Source organism: Arachis hypogaea, chromosome 3 (genome assembly GCF_003086295.3).
Source record: "Arachis hypogaea cultivar Tifrunner chromosome 3, arahy.Tifrunner.gnm2.J5K5, whole genome shotgun sequence".
In the NCBI taxonomy this organism is placed as follows: Eukaryota; Viridiplantae; Streptophyta; class Magnoliopsida; order Fabales; family Fabaceae; genus Arachis; species Arachis hypogaea.
In genome coordinates this window covers 68,242,341-68,267,145 of record NC_092038.1, presented here as the reverse complement: position 1 = coordinate 68,267,145, position 24,805 = coordinate 68,242,341, and the positions used below count along the sequence as shown (strand labels likewise).

The 24,805-nt window shown below is 40.5% G+C and overlaps 1 non-coding gene across 1 annotated transcript; it reads right to left on the bottom strand.

Moving 5' to 3' along the window:
- Window positions 1–21,337: 21,337 nt before the first annotated feature.
- Window positions 21,338–21,441, bottom strand: LOC112793084 (small nucleolar RNA R71). Its single transcript, XR_003197793.1, has one exon. It is a non-coding gene; the product is annotated as a small nucleolar RNA R71 (small nucleolar RNA).
- Window positions 21,442–24,805: the final 3,364 nt, after the last annotated feature.

Here is a 24,805-nt window from a genome sequence, read left to right as displayed (position 1 = left end):
AGTAATAAATCCCAAAGAGCAAAGAAGAGGAACACATGAAGGGCGTGGCACGCCAGGCTGGGCATGGCACGCCAGATCCATCAACCATCATGGGCGTGCCACTTGAAGTCGAAGGCGTGGCACGCCAACCTCTCAATCTCACTTTGGCGTGCCACTTAAGCAACCAAGCGTGGCACGCCAGACATCACAATCAAGATCTGGGCGTGCCACTTAGTGTCGAAGGCGTGGCACGCCAGGCCCAAAAACTCACTTTGGCATGCCACTTGAAGGTCAAGGTGTGGCATGCCACTTACTGGAACAACACAAGATCATGGGTGTGGCACGCCAACCTTCAGGCGTGGCACGCTGGTATAACTTTCCAGAAGGTGTGGAAAAAGCCAATTACAATAGGCGTGCCACTTGAGCTCGAAGGCGTAGCATGCCAATGACTATTCCTCACTTAGGCATGCCACTTGAGAAACAAGGCGTGGCACGCCAATGCCATTCAGAGGCAAGAGAAGACTGGGCGTGCCGCTTGAGTTTGTGGTGTGGCATGCCAAGCAGATGGGCCATTTACATAACAAGGGAATGGCACGCCAGACCCTGGGCGTGCTACACTAGTGCAATTTTCCAGAGAACTCAACCAAGCACACAACAAGGGCATGGCACGCCAAGTTTTAGGCGTGGCATGCCAGCTCAAATTTCCAAAAGCAAGGAAAGTGGAGGAATCAAAGGGCGTGCCACTTGAGCTCGAAGGCGTGGCATGCTGGTGCACGAAATTGCAATCACACTTTTGCAATCCCGCACAACTAACCAGCAAGTGAACTGGGTCGTCCAAGTAATACCTTACGTGAGTAAAGGTCGATCCCACGGAGATTGTCGGCTTGAAGCAAGCTATGGTTATCTTGTAAATCTTAGTTAGGATATCAAAAATTATCAGGATTGATTGTGAAGAGTAAAAGAACATGAAATAAGTACTTGTTTTGCAGTAATGGAGGATAGGTTGAGGTTTTGGAGATGCTCTATTGATGCAATTGCATATTTGATATATTAGCTAGTTAGTTTAGTTGATTTTAGCTTGATTTCACTCATTTTCTCTAAATAAACAAGTCCTTTTATGAGTTTGTATTCATGCATGAGAATACTAAGGAACATGTTGATTCTAGCCAAATTCATGCAAATGATTTAAGGAATACATACATGAATGAGTATGAATGAATCTCATGAAATTTATTGCATGAATTGGTAAGACTTTGAAGCTATTTCCTTTGTTGATGATAGGTGATGAAACAAGGAAGCATGGAAGCAAGAAGGATGCAAGGAAATCTTGGAGCAAGAAGGAGATGTATGTTGCCAACTTGATCCTCAAGTTGGCAACGCCCAATTGATGCAACCAGGATGAGAGAGCACGTTGGCAACTTGGTTTCCAAGTTGCCAACGCCCAAAGTGGTGCTGCCAGGAGGTGTAGCACGTTGGCAACTTGGAAACCAAGTTGGCAACGTGCTAGTGCACAATCAGCGGAAATTGCAGCCTGACCCTCCCCTCTTCAAGGATGAATATCTTGAACCACAAGGATCCAATTGGCATGATTCCAATTGCGTTGAGAAGCTGACATCAAGATCTTTCCAACGATATACAATAGTCCATAATGTGGCAAGGAATGGAAGCTCAAATCAGAGGGAAACTTAAGACCCAAAAGGCAAAGGCAAGCTTGGCCCTGGAGGCAACCAAGGCAAGAAGTTGGCGTTGCCAACTTGGGATTGGCGTTGCCAACGCCACACACAATCATACCAAGCAAGCTTGGCAACCCTGGAAGCAAGGTTGGCGTTGCCAACTCTAGAACCAAGTTGCCAACGCCACACACAAGCCACAAGCAAGCAAACTTGGCCCTGGAAGCAAGGTTGGCGTTGCCAACTCTAGAACCAAGTTGCCAACGCCACACACAAGCCACAAGCAAGCAAACTTGGCCCTGGAAGCAAGGTTGGCGTTGCCAACTCTAGAACCAAGTTGCCAACGCCCACCCAAGCAATCTTAGAGAGCTAATTTGGAGCCTCGAGCACGTTGCCAGCCTAGAGATGAGGGGCGTTTTTGAGGACAACGCAGGCTAACAACGCCAAACAATCAAGCTTGGCCCTGGAAGAAAAGGAGCTGGCGTTGCCAACTCAAGATGGGCGTTGCCAACGCCACACAACCAAGCAACAAATGGAGCCATGGAAGAAAAGGAGCTGGCGTTGCCAACTCAAGAATGGCGTTGCCAACGCCACACAAGAAAGTTTGGCTAGGCACCAAGTTTTGGTGCCAACCAGGCTGCCAAAAGCCCATTGGCGCACCAACCAGGCTGCCAAACGCCCATTGGCGCACCAACCAGGCTGCCAAACGCCCAATGGCGCACCAACCAGCATTCTAAACGCCCATTGGCGCACCACTCACGTTGCCAACGCTGGATGGGCGTTGCCAACGCCAACTTACCAAAACAAGGCAGCCTGAACATGTCCACTTCAATGGAAGATATCTTGAGCTACAGAGATCCAAATTGAGTACTTCCAGTTGCGTTGGAAAGCTAACATTCAGAGCTTTCCAACCATATATAATAGTCCATGGTGGAGCACAAGATTGAAGCCAAACCAGAGTCATCTTTAGGCCCTAAAAACAAGAACATGAAGTGAAATTCAAGAAAGCTAGAGATTGGCCTTGGGGTGTGGGTCGAGCACGTTGCCAACGTGCCACAAGGGAGGCGTGTTTTGCAACAACGCCAGCCCCAAGTCCTTGCCTTGGGAGAGTGATGCTCGAGCACGTTGCCAACTTGGGGTTGAGGGTGCGTTATTCACAACAACTTGGCAACAACTTGGCAGCTTGACCTTACCTTCTTTGAGGAACCATAACTTGAGCTAGGAAAGTCCAATTGAGGTGATTCCAGTGGCATTAGAAAATAGACATCAAGAGCTTTCCAATGATGTATGATAGTCCATATTGAAGCTGAAGGTTGACACTCAAATTCTGGGCTACATTTAGCATGAAAGTAAGGCCAAGAAGAGGAAAAGCAAGTTGTTGGCAACAACTTGGGCTAGCAACGCCCAAGTCTCATACTTCATGCCCAGGAAATTGTCCTGCACGTTGCCAACGTGCATTTGGCCTGGAGTTAGTGCCAATAACGCCCTCAATGGGCCAGAATTGGTGCCAACTTGCTCCACTTCCCCTATTCCTCACAAAGGCCAGAAACTTCATCAATTGAGCTAAGAATTCAACAAAGAGGAAGCCCATCTTGCTAACCCACTTGAAGATCTTTAGGACTAGTATAAATAGAGATTGAGTTTGGACTTTTGGACTTTTACACTTTTACTCTACTTTTTACACTTAGTCATTTTTACACTTTTTAGCACTTGTATTTGAAAACTCTTTTGGTACTTCCGAGAGGAGACCCAGAGAGCTACTCTTGGTTCATCTTGGAACTTCTCTTCTTCATTTTCTTAATCTTCAAGCATTTACCTCTTCTTCTTCATCTTTCTTTGCAATTTAGTTTAACTTTGATTGATGGCAATTGTTGTTGAAATTGGAGCTATGATTCACTAAACCCCTTTCATTAGGGGGAGGAGCTCTGTTGGTTGGAATGAATTGGTGAACCCATCTTCTCTTTCTCAATTTTAGTGGTTGATCTAAAGAGGGAACTCTTGTTCTTCAAAGATTCAACCACCATCGAGAGAGGGGTTAATCTATATGAATTATGTGGTGAATTTGATGAATGAGCCACATAATTCAGTTTAGAGTTCATCCTCTCATGATTTCCTCAATCAACATACCTTGGTTAGTATGTGAGATGTAACTCTCCTTGGTTGAGATTTTGGAAATTGTGTGGCTGGATTAAAATTGATCTTCATCTCTTCTCATGAACAATTAGATCACGAGAGTGGCAATTGGCTATGTTGAGAGAGATTGAATCACCAAGAGATTGGGATTCAATCACCCATTTGCCATGGATCTATACCCATGATTGAGAAGGATTTGACTAACATCAATTCATGAAAACTAACATCTCTAATCCCTAATGATCCTCTCTATCATTAACTCTCATTTCTCTTGCTCTAGCTATTTGATTACCCAATTCCCAATCCCTTTCTACATTCTGTCTATTTACTACTCTTGTTATTTACATTCTGTTCATCTACTTCTTGCCATTTACTTTTATGCTCTTTAAATTTCTGCACCCTTTAATTTCTTGCCATTTACCTTTGATGTTATTTAAGTTTCTTGCAATTTAAGTTTCCGTCATTTACTTGCACTTCATTTCTTTATTCTAGTTCTTTACATTCTTTGCCATTTAAATTCTTGCAATTATGTTTAAAAATCAAAATGCTCATGAAATCAAAACTATGTTTGCTTGACTAAATCTACCATTTAACTAAAGTTGCTTAATCTACCAATCCTCGTGGGATCGACCTCACTCTTAGTGAGTCTTACTACTTGATACGACCCGGTATACTTGCCGGTAATTACGTGAAATCTAATTTTTACGTATCATCTATCTTCTGAATCTCTGCTTTCCTACTGTCTTCTTCTTCAAGCACGCAAGGCTCCTTCCATGGCAAGCTGTATGCAAGGGTTTCACCGTTGTCAGTGGCTACCTCCCATCCTCTCAGTGGAAATGTTCAACGCACCCTGTCACGGCACGGCTATCCATCTGTCGGTTCTCGATCAGGCCGGAATAGAATCCAGTGATTCTTTTGCGTCTGTCACTAACGCCCCGCCTTCAGGAGTTTGAAGCTCGTCACAGTCATTCAGTCATTGAATCCTACTCAGAATACCACAGACAAGGTTTAGACCTTCTGGATTCTCTTGAATGCCGCCATCAGTTCTAGCTTATACCACGAAGATTCCGGTTAAAGAATCCAAGAGATATCTACTTAATCTAAGGTAGAATGGAGGTGGTTTTCAGGCACACGTTCATAGTTGAGAATGATGATGATTGTCACGGATCATCACATTCATCCGATTTAAGAATAAGTGATATCTTAGAACGGAAGCAAGCATGATTGAATGAAAAACAGTAGTGATTGCATTAATCCATCAAGACACAGCAGAGCTCCTCACCTCCAACCATGGGGTTTAGAGACTCATGCTGTGGAAGGTACACAAAGAAACATGTAAAGTGTCATGAGGTACAGATACAATGTCAAAAGATCCTATTAATAGTAAACTAGTAACCTAGGGTATACAGAAATGAGTAAATGACGTAAAAATCCACTTCTGGGTCCACTTAGTGTGTGCTTGGGCTGAGCAATGAAGCATTTTCGTGTAGAGACCTTTTCTGGAGTTAAACACCAGCTTTTATGCCAGTTTGGGCGTTTAACTCCAAGTTTTATGCCAGTTCCAGCGTTAAACGCTGGAATTTCTGAGGTTGATTTGCCACGCCGGTTTGGGCCATCAAATCTCAGGTAAAGTATGGACTATTATACATTGCTGGAAAGCCCAGGATGTCTACTTTCCAATGGCGTTGAGAGCGCGCCAAATGGGCTTTTGTAGCTCCAGAAAATCCACTTCGAGTGCAGGGAGGTCAGAATCCAACAGCATCTGCAGTCCTTTTCGGTCTCTGAATCAGATTTTTGCTCAGGACCCTCAATTTCAGCCAGAAAATACCTGAAATCACAGAAAAACACACAAACTCATAGTAAAGTCCAGAAAAGTGAATTTTAACTAAAAACTAATAAAAATATACTAAAAACTAACTAGATTATACTAAAAACATACTAAAAACAATGCCAAAAAGTGTATAAATTATCCGCTCATCACAACACCAAACTTAAATTGTTGTTTGTCCCCAAGCAACTGAAAATCAAAATAGGATAAAAAGAAGAGAATATACTATAGACTCCAAAATATCAAGGAAACTTAGCTCCAATTAGATGAGCGGGACTAGTAGCTTTTTGCCTCCGAACAGTTTTGGCATCTCACTCTATCCTTTGAAGTTCAGAATGATTGGCATCTATAAGAACTCAGAACTCAGATAGTGTTATTGATTCTCCTAGTTAAGTATAATGATTCTTGAACATAGCTAATGTATGAGTCTTGGCTGTGGCCCAAAGCACTCTGTCTTCCAGTATTACCACCGGATACATACATGCCACAGACACATAATTGGGTGAACCTTTTCAGATTGTGACCCAGCTTTGCTAGAGTCCCCAATTAGAGGTGTCCAGGGTTCTTAAGCACACTCTTTTTGCCTTGGATCACAACTTTATTTCTTTCTTTTTTTTTTCTTTCTTCTCTTTTTTTTTCGAAAATTTTTTTTTCTTTTCATTTTTTTTTGCTTCAAGAATCAATTAGATGATTTTTTTAGATCCTCAATAACAGTTCTCTTTTTCCTCATTCTTTCAAGAGCCAACAATTTTTTAACATTCTCAAAACAACAAATTCAAGAGACATATGCACTGTTCAAGCATTCATTCGGAAAACAAAAATTATTGTCACCACATCAAACTAATTCAACTAGTTTCAAGGATAAATTTCGAAATCCTGTACTTCTTGTTCTTTTGTGATTAAAGCATTTTTCATTTAAGAGAGGTGATGGACTCATAGGACATTCATAGCTTTAAGACATGAATTTAAAATTTTTTTTTATTATGAATTAAGAACAAGACTCAAAAATAGATATAAGATGAGACTAAAAAAAATTAGAAAACAAAAATTTAAACTAGGCTCCTAATGATAGAGGTTTTCACAGAGTTAGGACTCAACAACCTTGATTTTGAGAAGTGGATGCTCCCTCAACTTGAGAAGAGAGCTTTTGGCGTTTCAACTCTTGGAGTTCACGCCCCTGCTTCTCTTGTTCCTTCAGCAATTTGCAGAGCATGCAGTTCTGATTCTGCTGTTCTTCCTTAAGTTGCTCCATAGTTTCTTGCAGCTTGGTGATAGATGCTTCTAGGCTGGCCTAGTAGCCAATTTCAGGGAATTCAGGGAGGAACTCATGCGCCCTCCTTTTGATAGAGTTGTCTTACATTTGTCCTTCCATTGACTTCTTGGTGATTGGATGTTCAATGGGTATGAACTCATCTACTCCCATCTTTACCCCAGCCTCTTTACAGAGCAAGGAGATCAAGCTTGGGTAAGCCAGTTTGGCTTCAGTGGAATTCTTGTTTGCAATTGTGTAGATCTCACAAGCAATCACATGATGAACCTCCACTTCTTTTCCAAGCATAATGCAATGAATCATCACTGCTCTCTTGATGGTGACCTCAGAACGGTTGCTAGTGGGCAATATGGAACGCCCAATAAAGTCTAGCCAACCTCTTGTAATTGGTTTGAGGTCTCCCCTCTTGAGTTGGTTTGGGACACCCTTAGAATTGGTTATCCACTTAGTTTCAGGGAGGCATATGTCCTCTAGAACTTGATCCAACCCTTTATCTGCTCTCACCATTCTCCTATTAAAGGATTCAGGATCATCTTGCAATTGAGGTAATTTGAAGATTTCTCTTATTTTGTCCAGATGGAAGTACATAACTTTCCCTCTGACCATGGTTCTGTAGGTATGGTAAGCAGTTCCAGTCATTCTCTGTTTATCTGTTAGCCACAGATTTGAGTAGAATTCCTGAACCATATTCCTTCCAACCTTTATTTCAGGATTGGTTAGAACTTCCCATCCTCTGTTTCAAATTTGCTCTTGGATCCCCAGATATTCATCTTCTTTCAGATCAAATTTAACTTCCGGGATCACTAACCTCAGACCCATTATTTTGTGATAATGGTCTTCATGTTCTTTGGTTAAGAACTTCTCTTGATTCCAAAGATTCTTTGGATTATTCTCTTTCTTTCCTCTTAAATTGGTTTGTTTTCCCTTAGGAGCCATGATCTTGATGAATCTTGGCTCAGTGATCACGGAAAAGCACACCAAACTTAGAGGTTTGCTTGTCCTCAAGCAAAAGAAAGGAAAGAAGAGAGAGAGGAGAAGAGCAAATTCGAATGGTGTGGTGGAATGAGGGGCCGAACGTGTTTTATAAAGAGGGGAGGAGAGATTTCGAAAAAAAAAGAAAAATTTGAAAGGAGATTTGAGAAGATATGGAAAGAATTTGAGAGAAAGGTGAGTTTTTGAGTAAGATATGGGATTGATTTGAGAGAGATTTGAAGAATGATTTTGATTTTTGAAGATTTGAAGGTGAATGATGAAAGGTTGATATGTAATTATGTAGAAAAGTATGGGTAAGAAAAGGAAAATTTGAAAAAAATTTGATTGAAAATCAAAATCTTGGTCCCCCCACCTTTCTGGCGTTAAACGCTCAGAATGGCATCCATTCTGGCGTTTAACGCCCATTTGTTGCCCATTATGGGCGTTTAACGCCCAGCCAGGTGCCCTGGCTGGTGTTAAACGCCAGAATTCCTTTATCACTGGGCGTTTTGCTAAACGCCCAGGATGCTGCACACCTGGCGTTAAACGCCCAGAATGGTGCCCATTCTGGCGTTTAACGCCCAAAATGGCACCATTCCTGGCGTTAAACGCCCAGAATGGTACCCATTCTGGCGTTTAACGCCCAAAATGCCCCTTACTGGCGTTTTTTCGCCAGTAAGCTCTTTTTCTCTGCTTTTTGAGCTGAATCCTTCTGTAACTCTGTGAATACCTCCATTTTTGATACTTGCCTTTGTAAAAACAAATCATATATCCTCCTAATGACTGGGTTGCCTCCCAGCAAGCGCTTCTTTACTGTCTTTAGCTGGACCTTTACTGAGAATCACTCAAGTCTCAGTTTTGAGCATTCCTGCTCAAAATTGCTTTCAAGATAATGCTTGATTCTCTGTCCATTAACAATGAACTTTTTGTCAGAATCAATATCCTGAAGCTCAACATATCCATATGGTGACACTCCTGTAATCACATACGGACCCCTCCACCGGGATTTAAGTTTTCCTGGAAACAATCTGAGCCTAGAGTTGAAAAGCAGAACTTTTTGTCCTGGCTCAAAGACTCTGGATGACAACTTCTTGTCATGCCATTTCTTTGCCTTTTCCTTATAAATTTTTGCATTTTCAAAGGCATTGAGTCTGAACTCCTCTAGCTCATTTAGCTGGAGTAATCTTTTTTCACTAGCTAACTGAGCATCCATGTTTAGGAATCTGGTTGCCCAGTAGGCTTTATGTTCCAGTTCCACGGGCAGATGACAGGCCTTCCCATACACCAGTTGGTATGGAGAGGTTCCTATAGGAGTCTTGAATGCTGTTCTGTATGCCCACAGAGAATCATCCAAGCTCTTTGCCCAATCCTTTCTTCGGGCTATCATAGTCCGTTCTAGGATTCTTTTTAGCTCTCTGTTAGAGACTTCAGCTTGCCCATTTGTCTGTGGATGATACGGAGTTGCCACTTTGTGGCTAATTCCATATCTAACCATAGCAGAGTATAGCTGTCTATTGCAGAAATGAGTGCCCCCGTCACTGATTAGTACTCTGGGAACACCAAACCTGCTGAAGATGTGTTTCTGGAGGAATTTCAGCACAGTCTTGGTATCATTAGTGGGTGTAGCAATTGCTTCTACCCACTTAGATACATAGTCCACTGCCACCAGAATGTAAGTGTTTGAGTATGATGGTGGGAATGGACCCATGAAGTCAATTCCCCATACATCAAACAATTCTATCTCTAATATCCCTTGTTGAGGCATGGCATATCCGTGAGGCAAGTTACCAGCTCTTTGGCAACTGTCACAGTTACGCACAAACTCTCGGGCATCTTTATAGAGAGTAGGCCAGTAGAAGCCACATTGGAGGACTTTAGTGGCTGTTCGCTCACCTCCAAAATGTCTTCCATACTGTGATCCATGGCAGTGCCATAGGATCTTTTGTGCTTCTTCTCTGGGTACACATCTGCGGATCATTCCGTCTGCACATCTCTTAAAGAGATATGGCTCATCCCATAGGTAGTACTTGGCATCTGAAATTAATTTCTTTCTTTGCACTCTGCTGTACTCCTGGGGTATGAACCTCACAGCTTTATAGTTTGCAATATCTGCAAACCATGGAGCTTCCTGAATGACAAAGAGTTGCTCATCTGGGAAAGTCTCAGAGATCTCAGTAGAAGGGAGGGACGCCCCAGCTACTGGTTCTATTCGGGACAGATGATCAGCTACTTGGTTCTCTGTCCCTTTTCTGTCTCTTATTTCTATATCAAACTCTTGCAGAAGCAACACCCATCTGATAAGCCTGGGTTTTGAATCCTGCTTTGTGAGTAAGTATTTAAGAGCAGCATGGTCAGTGTACACAACCACTTTGGATCCCACTAGATAGGATCTAAACTTGTCAATGGCATAGACCACTGCAAGTAACTCCTTTTCTGTGGTTGTGTAATTCTTCTGTGCGTCATTTAGAACATGGCTGGCATAATAAATGACGTGCAGAAGCTTGTTATGCCTCTGTCCCAACACTGCACCAATGGCATGGTCACTGGCATCACACATTAGTTCGAATGGCAATGCCCAATCTGGTGCAGAGATGACTGGTGCAGTGACCAGCTTAGCTTTCAGGGTCTCAAATGCCTGCAGACACTGTGTGTCAAACACAAATGGTGTGTCAGCAGCTAGCAGGTTACTCAAAGGTTTTGCAATTTTCGAAAAATCCTTTATAAACCTTCTGTAGAATCCTACATGCCCCAGAAAGCTTCTGATTGCCTTAACATTGGCAGGTGGTGGTAATTTTTCAATTACCTCCACCTTTGCCTTATCCACCTCTATTCCCCTGCTTGAAATTTTGTGCCCAAGGACAATTCCCTCAGTCACCATAAAGTGACATTTCTCCCAGTTTAAAACCAGGTTAGTCTCTTGGCACCTTTTCAGGACAAGTGCTAGGTGGTTAAGACAGGAGCTGACTGAGTCTCCATATACTGAGAAGTCGTCCATGAAGACTTCCAGGAATTTCTCCACCATATCAGAGAAGATGGATAACATGCATCTCTGAAAGGTTGCAGGAGCATTACACAGACCAAAAGGCATCCTTCTGTAGGCAAACACGCCAGAAGGGCAAGTGAATGCTGTTTTCTCTTGGTCCTGAGGATCTACTGCAATTTGGTTGTAACCTGAATAGCCATCCAAAAAGTAGTAATAATCATGACCAGCTAGTCTTTCTAGCATTTGGTCTATAAATGGTAAAGGAAAATGATCCTTTCTGGTGGCTGTATTGAGCCTTCTGTAGTCAATACACATACGCCACCCTGTGACTGTTCTTGTAGGAACCAGTTCATTTTTTTCATTATGAACCACTGTCATGCCTCCCTTTTTGGGGACAACTTGGACAGGGCTCACCCAGGGGCTATCAGAAATAGGATAAATAATCCCAGCCTCTAGTAATTTAGTGACCTCTTTCTGCACCACCTCCTTCATGGCAGGATTTAGCCTCCTTTGTGGTTGGACCACTGGTTTGGCATTATCCTCCAACAGGATCTTGTGCATGCATCTAGCTGGGCTAATGCCCTTAAGATCACTTATGGACCACCCAAGAGCTGTCTTGTGTGTCCTTAGCACTTGAATCAGTGCTTCCTCTTCCTGTGGATTTAAAGCAGAGCTTATAATCACTGGAAAAGTTTCACCCTTTCCCATAAATTCATATTTCAGGGATGGTGGTAGTGGTTTGAGTTCAGGTTTGGGAGGCTTATTCTCCTCCTGAGGAATTTTCAAAAATTCCTTTGTTTCCTCTGGTTCTTCTTGATCAGGTTGAGTATCCTTGAAGATGTCCTCAAGCTCTGATTCTAGGCTTTCAGTCATATTGATCTCTTCTACCAGAGAGTCAATAATGTCAGCGCCCATGCAGTCATTTGGTGTGTATGGGTGCTGCATAGCTTTTACAGCATTCAACTTGAACTCATCATCATTGACTCTCAGGGTTACTTCCCCTTTTTGTACATCAATGAGAGTTCGTCCAGTTGCTAGGAAAGGTCTTCCTAGAATGAGAGTTGCACTCTTGTGCTCCTCCATTTCCAGTACCACAAAGTCAGTTGGAAAGGCGAATGGTCCAACTTTGACAATCATATCCTCTATTATGCCTGATGGATATTTAATGGAGCCATCAGCAAGTTGGAGGCATATCTGGGTTGGTTTGACTTCTCCAGTCAACCCAAGCTTTCTGATAGTGGATGCAGGTATTAGATTGATGCTTGCTCCAAGATCACATAGGGCTGTCTTGGTGCAGGCACCTTCTAATGTGCATGGTATCATAAAGCTTCCTGGATCTTGAAGCTTTTTTGGTAAGCTTTTCAGAATGACTGCACTGCATTCTTCAGTGAGAAACACTTTTTTAGTTTCTCTCCAATCCTTCTTATGACTTAAGATTTCTTTCATGAACTTAGCATAAGAAGGTATTTGCTCAAGTGCCTCTGCAAACGGAATCTTTATTTCAAGAGTCCTTAGATAGTCTGCAAAGCGGGCAAATTGCTTATCCTGTTCCGCTTGGCGGAGTTTTTGAGGATAAGGCATCTTGGCTTTATAGTCTTCAACCTTAGATGCTGCAGGTTTATTCCTTACAGAAGTGGTTGAAGAAGCCTTGTTAGAGGGATTACTGTCAGCACTCTCAGGTGTCTGATCTTCCCTTGGCGTCTGAACGCCAGGATTGGGTGGAAAATGGGCGTTTAACGCCAACTTTTCCCCCTTTTCTGGCGTTTGAACGCCAGAACTGGGCAAGGAATGGGCGTTTAACGCCAACTTTCCTTCCCTCTCTGGCGTTTGAACGCCAAAAGTATTCCTCTCTGGGCTCTTACTGTCCTCAGAGGGATTTTGAACAGTGGGTTGGTTATCCTCTGTCAATTGTTCCTTATTTGGCCTTTTGCTCTTTTGAGCAGTGTTATTCAGTGTCTTCCCACTCCTCAGTTGAACTGCTTGACATTCCTCTGTTATCTGTTTAGATATTTGCTGTTTTGCTTGATTCAACTGCAGTTCTATGTTCTTGTTAGCAACTTTAGTTTCATGGAGCATCTCTTTAAATTCTGCTAACTGTTCTGTCATCAGGAGCAATTGTTGATTAAGCTCAATCATCTGTTCTTGAGGATTAGGGTCAGTGACTACTGTCATGACTTCCTCTTTTGGAGAGAACTCATTGCTAGAGTACAAATATTGATTTCTAGCAATAGTGTCTATAAGCTCTTGAGCTTCTTCAATTGTCTTCCTCATGTGGATAGATCCACCAGCTGAGTGGTCTAAAGACATCTGAGCTTTTTCTGTGAGCCCATAGTAAAAGATGTCTAACTGTACCCACTCTGAAAACATTTCAGAGGGGCATTTTCTTAGCATACCTCTATACCTCTCCCAGGCATTATAAAGGGATTCATTATCCTCTTGTTTAAAGCCCTGGATGTCCAGCCTTAGCTGTGTCATCCTCTTTGGAGGGTAAAAGTGATTCAGGAATTTGTCTGATAACTGTTTCCATGTCTTTTTGCTTGCTGTAGGTTGGTTATTCAACCACCTTTTAGCTTGATCTTTTACAGCAAACGGAAACAGTAATAGTCTGTAGACATCCTGATCTACCTCTTTATCATGTACTGTGTCAGCAATTTGTAAGAATTGTGCCAGAAACTCAGTAGGCTCTTCCTGTGGAAGACCGGAATACTGGCAATTTTGCTGTACTATGATAATGAGTTGAGGATTTAGCTCAAAGCTGCTTGCTTTGATGGGAGGTGTACAAATGCTACTCCCATATGCAGCTGTAATGGGGTTAGCATATGACCCCAGAGTCCTTCTGGACTGATCAATCCCACTTAGGTCCATAATAGATAAAGGGAAATGATATGGATTGCAAATAGATAAAAATATCTTTTTATTTTTTTTTTAAATTAACCGAAAAAAATAAAATAAAACAAAAGGAAATTAAAATAAAAAATTCGAAAATCAAAAAGAAAATAAGATCAAAGCAAATTGAGAACTGAATCAATTAGGTAATTAAAAAGATTTTGAGATTAGCAATTAGAAAGATATGATTGAAAAATTTTTATGAAAAAGATTAGATTTTTGAAAAGAGGAAAGAGAAAAAGAACAAAATGACACCAAACTTAAAATTTTTAGAAAATCAAACACAAATTTTTCGAAAATTTTAAGGGAAAAACACAAGGAGGACACCAAACTTAGAATTTTTACGAATCAAAAAGGGACTAAGGACATGCAAAATCGAAAATTAAAAGAAAAGCAAAAGCATGCAATTGACACCAAACTTAAAATATGAAACTAGACTCAACTAAAGGACTCTAAACCAACAAAAACAAAACAGTCCTAATCTAAGCAACAAGATAAGCCGTCAGTTGTCCAAACTCGAACAATCCCCGGCAATGGCGCCAAAAACTTGGTGCACGAAATTGCAATCACACTTTTGCAATCCCGCACAACTAACCAGCAAGTGCACTGGGTCGTCCAAGTAATACCTTACATGAGTAAGGGTCGATTCCACGGAGATTGTCGGCTTGAAGCAAGCTATGGTTATCTTGTAAATCTTAGTCAGGATATCAAAAATTATCAGGATTGATTGTGAAGAGTAAAAGAACATGAAATAAGTACTTGTTTTGCAGTAATGGAGGATAGGTTGAGGTTTTGGAGATGCTCTATCTTCTGAATCTCTGCTTTCCTACTGTCTTCTTCTTCAAGCACGCAAGGCTCCTTCCATGGCAAGCTGTATGCAAGGGTTTCACCGTTGTCAGTGGCTACCTCCCATCCTCTCAGTGGAAATGTTCAACGCACCCTGTCACGGCACGACTATCCATCTGTCGGTTCTCGATCAGGCCGGAATAGAATCCAGTGATTCTTTTGCGTCTGTCACTAACGCCCCGCCTTCAGGAGTTTGAAGCTCGTCACAGTCATTCAGTCATTGAATCCTACTCAGAATACCACACACAAGGTTTAGACCTTCCGGATTCTCTTGAATGCCGCCATCAGTTCTAGCTTATACCACGAAGATTTCGGTTAAAGAATCCAAGAGATATCTACTTAATCTAAGGTAGAACGGAGGTGGTTGTCAGGCACACGTTCATAGTTGAGAATGATGATGATTGTCACGGATCATCACATTCATCCGATTTAAGAACAAGTGATATCTTAGAACGGAAGCAAGCATGATTGAATGAAAAACAGTAGTGATTGCATTAATCCATCAAGACACAGCAGAGCTCCTCACCCTCAACCATGGGGTTTAGAGACTCATGCTGTGGAAGGTACACAAAGAAACATGTAAAGTGTCATGAGGTACAGATACAATGTCAAAAGATCCTATTAATAGTAAACTAGTAACCTAGGGTATACAGAAATGAGTAAATGACGTAAAAATCCACTTCTGGGTCCACTTAGTGTGTGCTTGGGCTGAGCAATGAACCATTTTCGTGTAGAGACCTTTTCTGGAGTTAAACGCCAGTTTTTATGCCAGTTTGGGCGTTTAACTCCAAGTTTTATGCCAGTTCCAGCGTTAAACGCTGGAATTTCTGAGGTTGATTTGCCACGCCGGTTTGGGCCATCAAATCTCGGGTAAAGTATGGACTATTATACATTGCTGGAAAGCCCAGGATGTCTACTTTCCAATGCCGTTGAGAGCGCGCCAATTGGGCTTCTGTAGCTCCAGAAAATCCACTTTGAGTGCAGAGAGGTCAGAATCCAACAGCATCTGCAGTCCTTTTCGGTCTCTGAATCAGATTTTTGCTCAGGACCCTCAATTTCAGCCAGAAAATACCTGAAATCACAGAAAAACACACAAACTCATAGTAAAGTCCAGAAAAGTGAATTTTAACTAAAAACTAATAAAAATATACTAAAAACTAACTAGATTATACTAAAAACATACTAAAAACAATGCCAAAAAGCGTATAAATTATCCGCTCATCACATGCCAACACAAAAATGTCACTATGGCGTGCCACTTGAGCTCGAAGGCGTGGCACGCCAAGGTTGAAAGAGGGACGAGCGTGCCACTTGAAGGATTGAGCATGGCACGCCAAGCCATTTTGTAAGGCACGTGCACGCCTGAGAAGCGCCAACCACATGCCTGCTAAGGGGTCACGTTTATTAAGTGCTTTCTTTCCCTCCAAAATGTAATTTTCCTTTTTTACTTTTGTAATTCTTTTATTTTCACTAGGAGTAGTATATATACCCCAAAAGAGTACTGAAGAAGGGGTTAAGCAGTTAGTTCTAGATCCACTTTTATATTCCACTTTTGAGTACTTTCTAAGCTATGAATAGCTAATTTCCTTCTCATTGAGAGAAGGAGCTCTGTTGTACTTAATGGATTGATAATAGTGAAATTCTTCTTCTCTTCATCTTCTCTTGATTTGCTAGGAGGAATTTTGTGCTTAATGTTTAGTATTCAATCATCTTGGGAAAGAGATTGAATGCAATTGGGTTTCATGGGAACCTTGGGAAAGAAAACATGAAACCATGCTTGAAATCCCTTCTCACATTTGAGTAGATTATGGGTTTTGGTGATGGGATACGTGACATATAATCCCCCCTCTACCTGAATCTACAAAGGTGTGTGGTATAATCAGGGACCAAGCATATCTCTCTTCATGAGCAATTAGACCAAGGAATTCGCTATTGATCAAGATCTGAGAGATTGAGTCACCAAGGGATTGGGGCTTAATCAATCATGATTGCCAAGAGGTCAGTGAGTTGCATGATTGAAGGAGATCTAAGCTAGATTTGATCCAAAGAGACAACATCTCCAAATCTCAATGAATTCCCCATTCTCATCTATCCATTTCTTTATAGCTCAATTTTACTTTCAGCAATTCCCCATTCCCATTTACATTCAAGTCATTTATGATTCAGCAATTTACATTCTGCAATTTCCATTCCTGCACTTTAATGCTTTTCTTTATATTCAAGTCATTTACATTTATGCCATTTACAATTCTGCACCTCACACTATTATTGATCCGCTTGACTAATTCACCAATCAATTAAAACTACTTGAGTTTGCCAATATCTATGGATACGATCCCACTCCTCTGTGGGTTATTACTTGGTGATAGTTCTGGTGCGCTTGCCAGAAGAACTCGTTCACTAAATTTTGAAAGGGGGTAGTGATCGAGGTCATCAGTAGTGGGTGGTGAAGAGAAAAATGTTAGTTGGCAATGGAATGGAAAGTTCATCAAAAGGGCAAACTTGACATTTGAAGCTCAATTTTGGTGCAAGAATCAAATCAGTGGATTTCGAGTAGTGCACAAGCATGTCAATGGTGATAGGGGAACTCAAGTATGGGATCCGGGCATTAGCTTCATGAGGGAACAATTAAGGATCCTAGTTGCTAGCTTGAATTCTCTCATGAGTTTGAAAATTTCATATGGGACCCCGGAGGTCAAATCAATAGCAAACTTGGTTGGAGATTTGATGAGCAGATAATTTATATACTTTTTGGCATTGTTTTTAGGAAGTTTTTAGCATGATCTAGTTACTTTTAGGGATGTTTTCATTAGTTTTTATACTAAATTCACATTTCTGGACTTTACTATGAGTTTGTGGTTTTTCTATGATTTCAGGTATTTTCTGGCTGAAATTGAGGGACCTGAGCAAAACTCTGATAGGAGGCTGACAAAGGACTGCTGATACTGGTGGAATCTGATCTCCCTGAACTCGAAATAGATTTTCTGGAGCTACCGAACTCCAAATGGCGCGCTCTCAACGGCGTTGGAAAGTAGACATTCAGAGCTTTCTAGCAATATATAATAGTCCATACTTTATTCGTGATTAGATGATGTAAACTGGCGCTCAACGCCAGTTCCATGCTGCATTCTAGAGTCAAACGCCAGAAACACGTCACGAACCAGAGTTGAACGCCCAAAACACGTTACAACTTGGCGTTCAACTCCAAAAGAAGCCTCAGCTCGTGGATAGATCAAGCTCAGCCCAAACATACACCAAGTGGGCCCTGGAAGTAGATTTATGCATCAATTACTTACTCCTATAAACCCTAGTAGCTAGTCTAGTATAAATAGGATAGTTTACTATTGTATTAGACATCTTGGGACATTTAGTTCTCAGATCATGGGGGCTGGCCATTCGGCCATGCCTGGACCTTTCACTTATGTATTTTCAACGGTGGAGTTTCTACACACCATAGATTAAGGGTGTGGAGCTCTGCTGTACCTCAAGTTTTAATGCAATTACTATTATTTTCTATCCAATTCGATTTATTCCTGTTCTAAGATATTCGTTGCACTTCAACTTGATGAATGTGATGATCTGTGACACTCATCATCATTCTCACCTATGAACGCGCGTGACTGACAACCACTTCCATTCTACCTTAGACCGGGCGCATATCTCTTGGATTCCTTTATCAGAATCTTCGTGGTATAAGCTAGAATTGATGGCGGCATTCATGGAAATCCAGAAAGTCTAACCTTGTCTGTGGTATTCTGAGTAGGATTCCGGGATTGAATGACTGTGACGAGCTTCAAACTCCTGAAGGCTGGGCGTTAGTGACAGACGCAAAAGAATCACTGGATTCTACTACAACCTGATTGAGAACCGACAGATGATTAGCCGTACTGTGACAGAGCATTTGGACCATTTTCACTGAGAGGATGGGATGTAGCCATTGACAACGGTGATGCCCTACATACAGCTTGCCATGGAAAGGAATAAGAAGGATTGGATGAATGTAATAAGAAAGTTGAGATTCGGAAGGAACACAACACCTCCATGCACCTATCTGAAATTCCCACCATTGGATTACATGAGTAACTTTATCTTTATTTCCTATTTATTTTATTTATCTTTTAATTATCTAATGCAATCATATTTGAATCCGCCTGACTGGGATTTACAAGATGACCATAGCTTGCTTCATACCAACAGTCTCCATGGGATCGACCCTTACTTACGTAAGGTATTACTTGGACGACCCAGTGCACTTGCTGGTTAGTTGTGCGGACTTGTGACTAAGTGTAATTCACGTGTGAGAGCTACCAAATTATTGGAGCCATTGTTGATGATCTCAATTCCGTGCACCAAGTTTTTGGCGCTGTTGCCGGGGATTGTTCGAGTATGGACAACTGACGGTTCATCTTGTTGCTCAGATTAGGTAATTTTCTTTTCAAAATGTGTTTAAAAATTTTTCAAAATTTTTCTTTGTTTTCGTTTTTCCAAGAAAATTATTATTATTTTTGAAAAAATCAAAAAAAATTTTAAAATTATTCTATGGCTTCAAACTTTCAAGAATGAATTCTAGAGTTTCATGGTAACATGTTGAATCATAGCTGGCTACAAAGCCGTATTCAAACTCCCTTGGAATTGGTCTTCAACTAATCACTACAATGAATGTAATTCAATCCTAAAGCTGACTGGCTATTAAGCCTTGTCAAACCCTTTGATTGGAGCTTTGGGCTAACATTGAAAGATTCCTGGAATTCTTCTTAAAGATTTTGAATTTCTTATTTTCTTTTTCCATATGTTTTTCGAAAAAATAAAAGAAAATACAAAAAAATTTAGAAAATCATAAAAATCAAAAATATTTTGTGTTTCCTGTTTGAGTCTTGAGTCAATTTTTAAGTTTGGTGTCAATTGCATGTTTTAAAAATATCTTGCATTTTTTTTCGAAAAGCTCATGCATTCATGGTGTTCTTCATGATCTTCAAGTTGTTCTTGGTAAGCCTTCTTATTTGATCTTGATGTTTTCTTGTTTTGTATTTTTTGTTGTTTATCATATGCATTTTTCGTTTGTTAGTATCCATGCATTAAAGATTTCTAAGTTTGGTGTGTTGCATGTCTTCTTTGCATCAAAAATTTTTCAAAAATATGTTCTTGATGTTCATCATGATCTTCAAAGTGTTCTTGGTGTTCATCTTGACATTCATAGTGTTCTTGCATGCATCATGAGTTTTGATTCATAATTTTCATGTTGTGAGTCAATTTTGTTGTTTTTCTCTCTCATCATTAAAAATTCAAAAATAAAAAAAAAATATCTTTTCCTTATTTCCCTCCAAATTTTCGAAATTTTGGGTTGACTTGGTCAAAAATTTTTAAAAATTTGTGTTTCTTACAAGTCAAGTCAAATTTTCAATTTTAAAATCTTATCTTTTCAAAACTTTGTCAAAAATCAAATCTTTTTCAATTTTATCTTATTAGTTTCAAAAATTTCAAAATATTTTTTCAAAAATCTTTTCCTTAATTTTATTTCAAAATTTTCGAAATTACACTAACAATTAATTAGATTGATTAAAAAATTTGAAGTTTGTTACTTTCTTGTTAAGAAAGGTTCAATCTTTAAATTCTACAATCATATCTTTTAGTTTCTTGTTAGTTAAGTAATTATTTTTAATTTTAAAAATTAAATCTTTTTCAATCCTATCTTTTTATCATATCTTCTTATCTTATCTTGTTATCATATCTTTTTCAAAATTTTATCTTTTTTAAAAAATTTGATTTCAAAATATCTTATCTAACTCCTTATCTTCCTATCTTTTCAAATTTGATTTTAATATCTTTTTCAACTAACTATTTGACTTTTTGTTTATTTCTTATCTTTTTCAAAACCATCTAACTACTTCTCTCTCTCTAATTTTTGAAAATATCTCATCCTTTTTCAAAAATTCTTTTTAATTAATTAATTGTTTTAAATTTTAATTTTAATCATATCTTATCTTTAATTTTCGAAAATCGTTAACTACTTTTTCAAAATTATTTTCGCATTTTCCCTCTCTTCTCTTCTTCTATTTATTTATTTATTTACTAACACTTCTCTTCACCTCTCTTCATCTCCAATCACTGCCTCTATCCTCACCCTTGTGATTGGATTCTCCACTTTTATTCTTTTCTTCTTCTACTAATAATAAGGATCCTCTTTGTCCAGATATAGAGGATTCTTCTTCCTTTTCTTTTTCTTTTCTCTTTCATATGAGCAGGAACAAGGAAAAAGACACTCTTGTTGAAGTTGATCCTGAACCTGAAAGGACTCTAAAGAGGAAACTAAGAGAAGCTAAATTACAACAATCCAGAGACAACTTTTCTGAAATTTTCGAACAAGAGAAGGAGATGGCAGCCGAACCCAACAACAATAATACAAGGAGAATGCTAGGTGATTTCACTAAACCAACGTCCAAATTTGATGGAAGAAGCATCTCCATTCCGGCCATTGGAGCAAACAATTTTGAGCTGAAGCCTCAATTAGTTGCTCTAATGCAATAGAACTGCAAGTTTCATGGACTTCCATCTAAAGATCCTTACCAGTTTTTAACTGAGTTCTTGCAGATTTGTGAGACTGTAAAGACGAATGGAGTAGATCCTGAAGTCTACAAGCTCATGCTTTTTCCTTTGCTGTGAGAGACAAAGCTAGAACATGGTTGGACTCACAACCTAAAGATAGCCTGGACTCCTGGGATAAGCTGGTCACATCCTTCTTGGATAAATTCTTTCCCCCTCAAAAGCTGAGCAAGCTTAGAGTGGATGTTCAAACCTTCAAGCAAAAAGATGGTGAATCCCTCTATGAAGCTTGGGAAAGATACAAGCAGATGACCAAAAAGTGTCCTTTTGACATATTTTCAGAATGGACCATATTAGATATATTCTATTATGGTCTATCTGAGTTTTCCAAAATGTCATTGGACCATTCTGCAGGTGGATCCATTCACTTAAAGAAAACGCTTGCAGAAGCTCAAGAACTTATTGACATGGTTGCAAATAACCAATTCATGTACACTTCTGAGAGGAATTTCGTGAATAATGGGACGCCTCAAAGGAAGGGAGTTCTTGAAATTGATGCTCTGAATGCCATATTAGCTCAGAACAAAGTGTTGACTCAGCAAGTCAACATGATTTCTCAAAGTCTGAATGGATGGCAAAATGCATCCAACAGTACTAAAGAGGCAGCTTCTGAAGAAGCTTATGATCCTGAGAACCCTGCAATAGCAAAGGTAAATTACATGGGTGAACCTTATGGAAACACCTATAATTCATCATGGAGAAATCATCCAAATTTCTCATGGAAGGATCAACAAAAGCCTCAACAAGGCTTTAATAATGGTGGAAGAAACAGGCTAAGCAATAACAAGCATTTTCCATCATCTTATCAGCAACAGACAGAGAATTCTGAGCAGAGCCCCTCTAATTTAGCAAATTTAGTCTCTGATCTGTCTAGGGCCACTTTAAGTTTCATGAGTGAAATAAGGTCCTCCATCAGAAATTTAGAGGCACAAGTGGGCCAGCTAAGTAAGAAAGTCACTGAAACTCCTCCCAGTACTCTCCCAAGCAATACAGAAGAGAATCCAAGAGGAGAGTGCAAGGCCATTGATGTAATCAATATGGCCGAATGCACAAGGGAGGAGAAGGACGAAAATCCTAGTGAGGAAGACCTCCTGGGACATCTCTCAAACAAGAAGGAGTTCCCTATTGAGGACCTAAAGGAATTTGAGGCTCATATAGAGACCATAGAGATTCCATTAAATCTCTTTCTGCCATTCATGAGCTCTGAAGATTATTCTTCCTCTGAAGAAGATGAAGATGTAACTGGAGAGCAAGTTGCTCAATATCTAAGAGCCATCATGAAGCTGAATGCCAAGTTGTTTGGTAATGAGACTTAGGAAGGTGAACCTCCCTTGCTCATTAGTGAACTAGATACATGGGTTCAGAAAACTTTACCTCAAAAGAGACAAGATCCTGGTAAATTCTTAATACCCTATACCATAGGCACCACCTTTAACAAGGCTCTGTGTGACCTGGGGTCAGGCATAAATCTTATGCCACTCTCTCTAATGGAGAAACTGGGGATCATTGAGGTACAGCCTGCCTTATTCTCATTACAATTGGCAGATAAGTTAGTAAGACAGGCTTATGGATTAGTAGAGGACGTGTTGGTAAAGGTTGAAGGCCTTTACATCCCTGCTGATTTCATAATCTTAGACACTAGGAAGGAAGAAGATGAATGCATCATCCTTGGAAGACCTTTCCTAGCCACAGCAGAAGCTGTGATAGATGTTAACAGAGGAGAATTAGTCCTTCAATTGAATGAGGACTATCTTGTGTTTAAGGCACACAGCTATCTTTTTGTAACAAGGGAGAGTAAGCATGCAGAGCTTCTTTCAATACAGAGTCAGACAAAGCCCCGACAATCAAACTCTAAGTTTGGTGTTGGGAGGCCACAAGCAAACTCTAAGTTTGGTGTTGAACCCCCATATCCAAACTCTAAGTTTGGTGTTGGGAGTCCACAACATTGACCTGACCACCTTTCTGGCTCCATGAGAGCCCACTGTCAAGCTATTGACATTAAAGAAGCGCTTGTTGGGAGGCCATCCAATTTTTATTTATCTAATTTTATTTTTATTTAATTGTTATTTTGTGTTTTAGTAGGTTCATGATCTTGTGTAGTCACGAAAAAAAATTATTAAAATTAAAAACAGAATCAAAAACAGCAGAAGAAAAATCACACCCTGGAGGAAAGACTTACTGGCGTTTAAACGCCAGTAAGGTGCATCTGGCTGGCGTTCAACGCCAGAACAGAGCATGGATCTGGCGCTGAACGCCAAAAACAAGCAACATCCTGGCATTTGAACGCCAAGAATATGCCCTGAGGAAAGCTGGCGCTGAACGCCAGTAACAAGCATGGAACTGGCGTTCAACGCCAGAAACATGCTGCACATGGGCGTTAAACGCCCAGAACGTGCACCACTTCGGCGTTTAAACACCAGAATGGTATGCTAAGGCATTTTACATGCCTAATTGGTGCAGGGATGTAAATCCTTGACACCTCAGGATCTGTGGACCCCACAGGATCATCTCAGGATCTGTAGACCCCACAAGATCCCCACCTAACATATTTCCACCTTACCTCCTAATTAATCCTATAACACACTTTCCCAAAAACCCTTCACCAATCACCTCAACCTCCCTTCCCAATTACCCTTTTCACCACTCACATCCATCCACTCTTCCCTATAAACCCCACCAACCTTCAAAATTCAAAAATCTTTCCCACCCAAACCCACACTAAATGGCCAAACCTACCCTCCCCCTCCCTATATATACCCCTCCATTCTACTTCATTTTCACACAACACAACCCCCTCTTCTATACCTTGGCCGAATCCTACACCTCCCTTCTCCTCCATATTTTCTTCTTCTTCTTCTTCTCTTTTTTCTTCTCTTGCTCGAGGGCGAGCAATATTTTAAGTTTGGTGTGGTAAAAGCATAAGCTTTTTGTTTTTCCATAACCATTGATAGCACCCAAGGCCAGAGAATCCTCTAGAAAAGGAAAAGGGAAGACAAAAGCTTCCACCTCCGAGTCATGGGAGATGGAAAGATTCATCTTCAAAACCCATTGATAAACCCCATTTGTAGGGCTTATCTTATGCTTGATTTAGGGGATTTTATAACCTTTTACCCACATTTATGCAATGAAATAGCATGGTTTTGTATATTCTCCTTTAATTGTGCTTAAGAGTGAAAACATGCTTTTTAGGACTTAAAATAGCTAAATTTAATTCACATTGATTCTATTAGATGCCTTGATATGTTTGTTAAGTGATTTAAGGTTTAGGAGGCAAAGATTGGATCAAGGGAATGAAGAAAGAAAGCATGAAAAGTTGGAGAATTCATGAAGAAATGAAAGAACCGGAAAGCTGTCAAGCCGACCTCTTCGCACTTAAACGACCATAACTTGAGCTACAGAGGTCCAAATGATGCAGTTCTAGTTGGGTTGGAAAGCTAACATCCGGGGCTTCAAAATGATATAAGATTTGCCATAGTTGCATCACGCATAGGGGCGCACACGCGCACGGTACACAGACGCGCCGATGGTGGCACATGACCCACTTAATGCAACACGTGGCCAGCGATTTTAGAAGCCTTGTGGGCCTAATCCAACTCATTTCTGATGCTATTTAAGCCAAGGATTGAAGGGGGAATGAA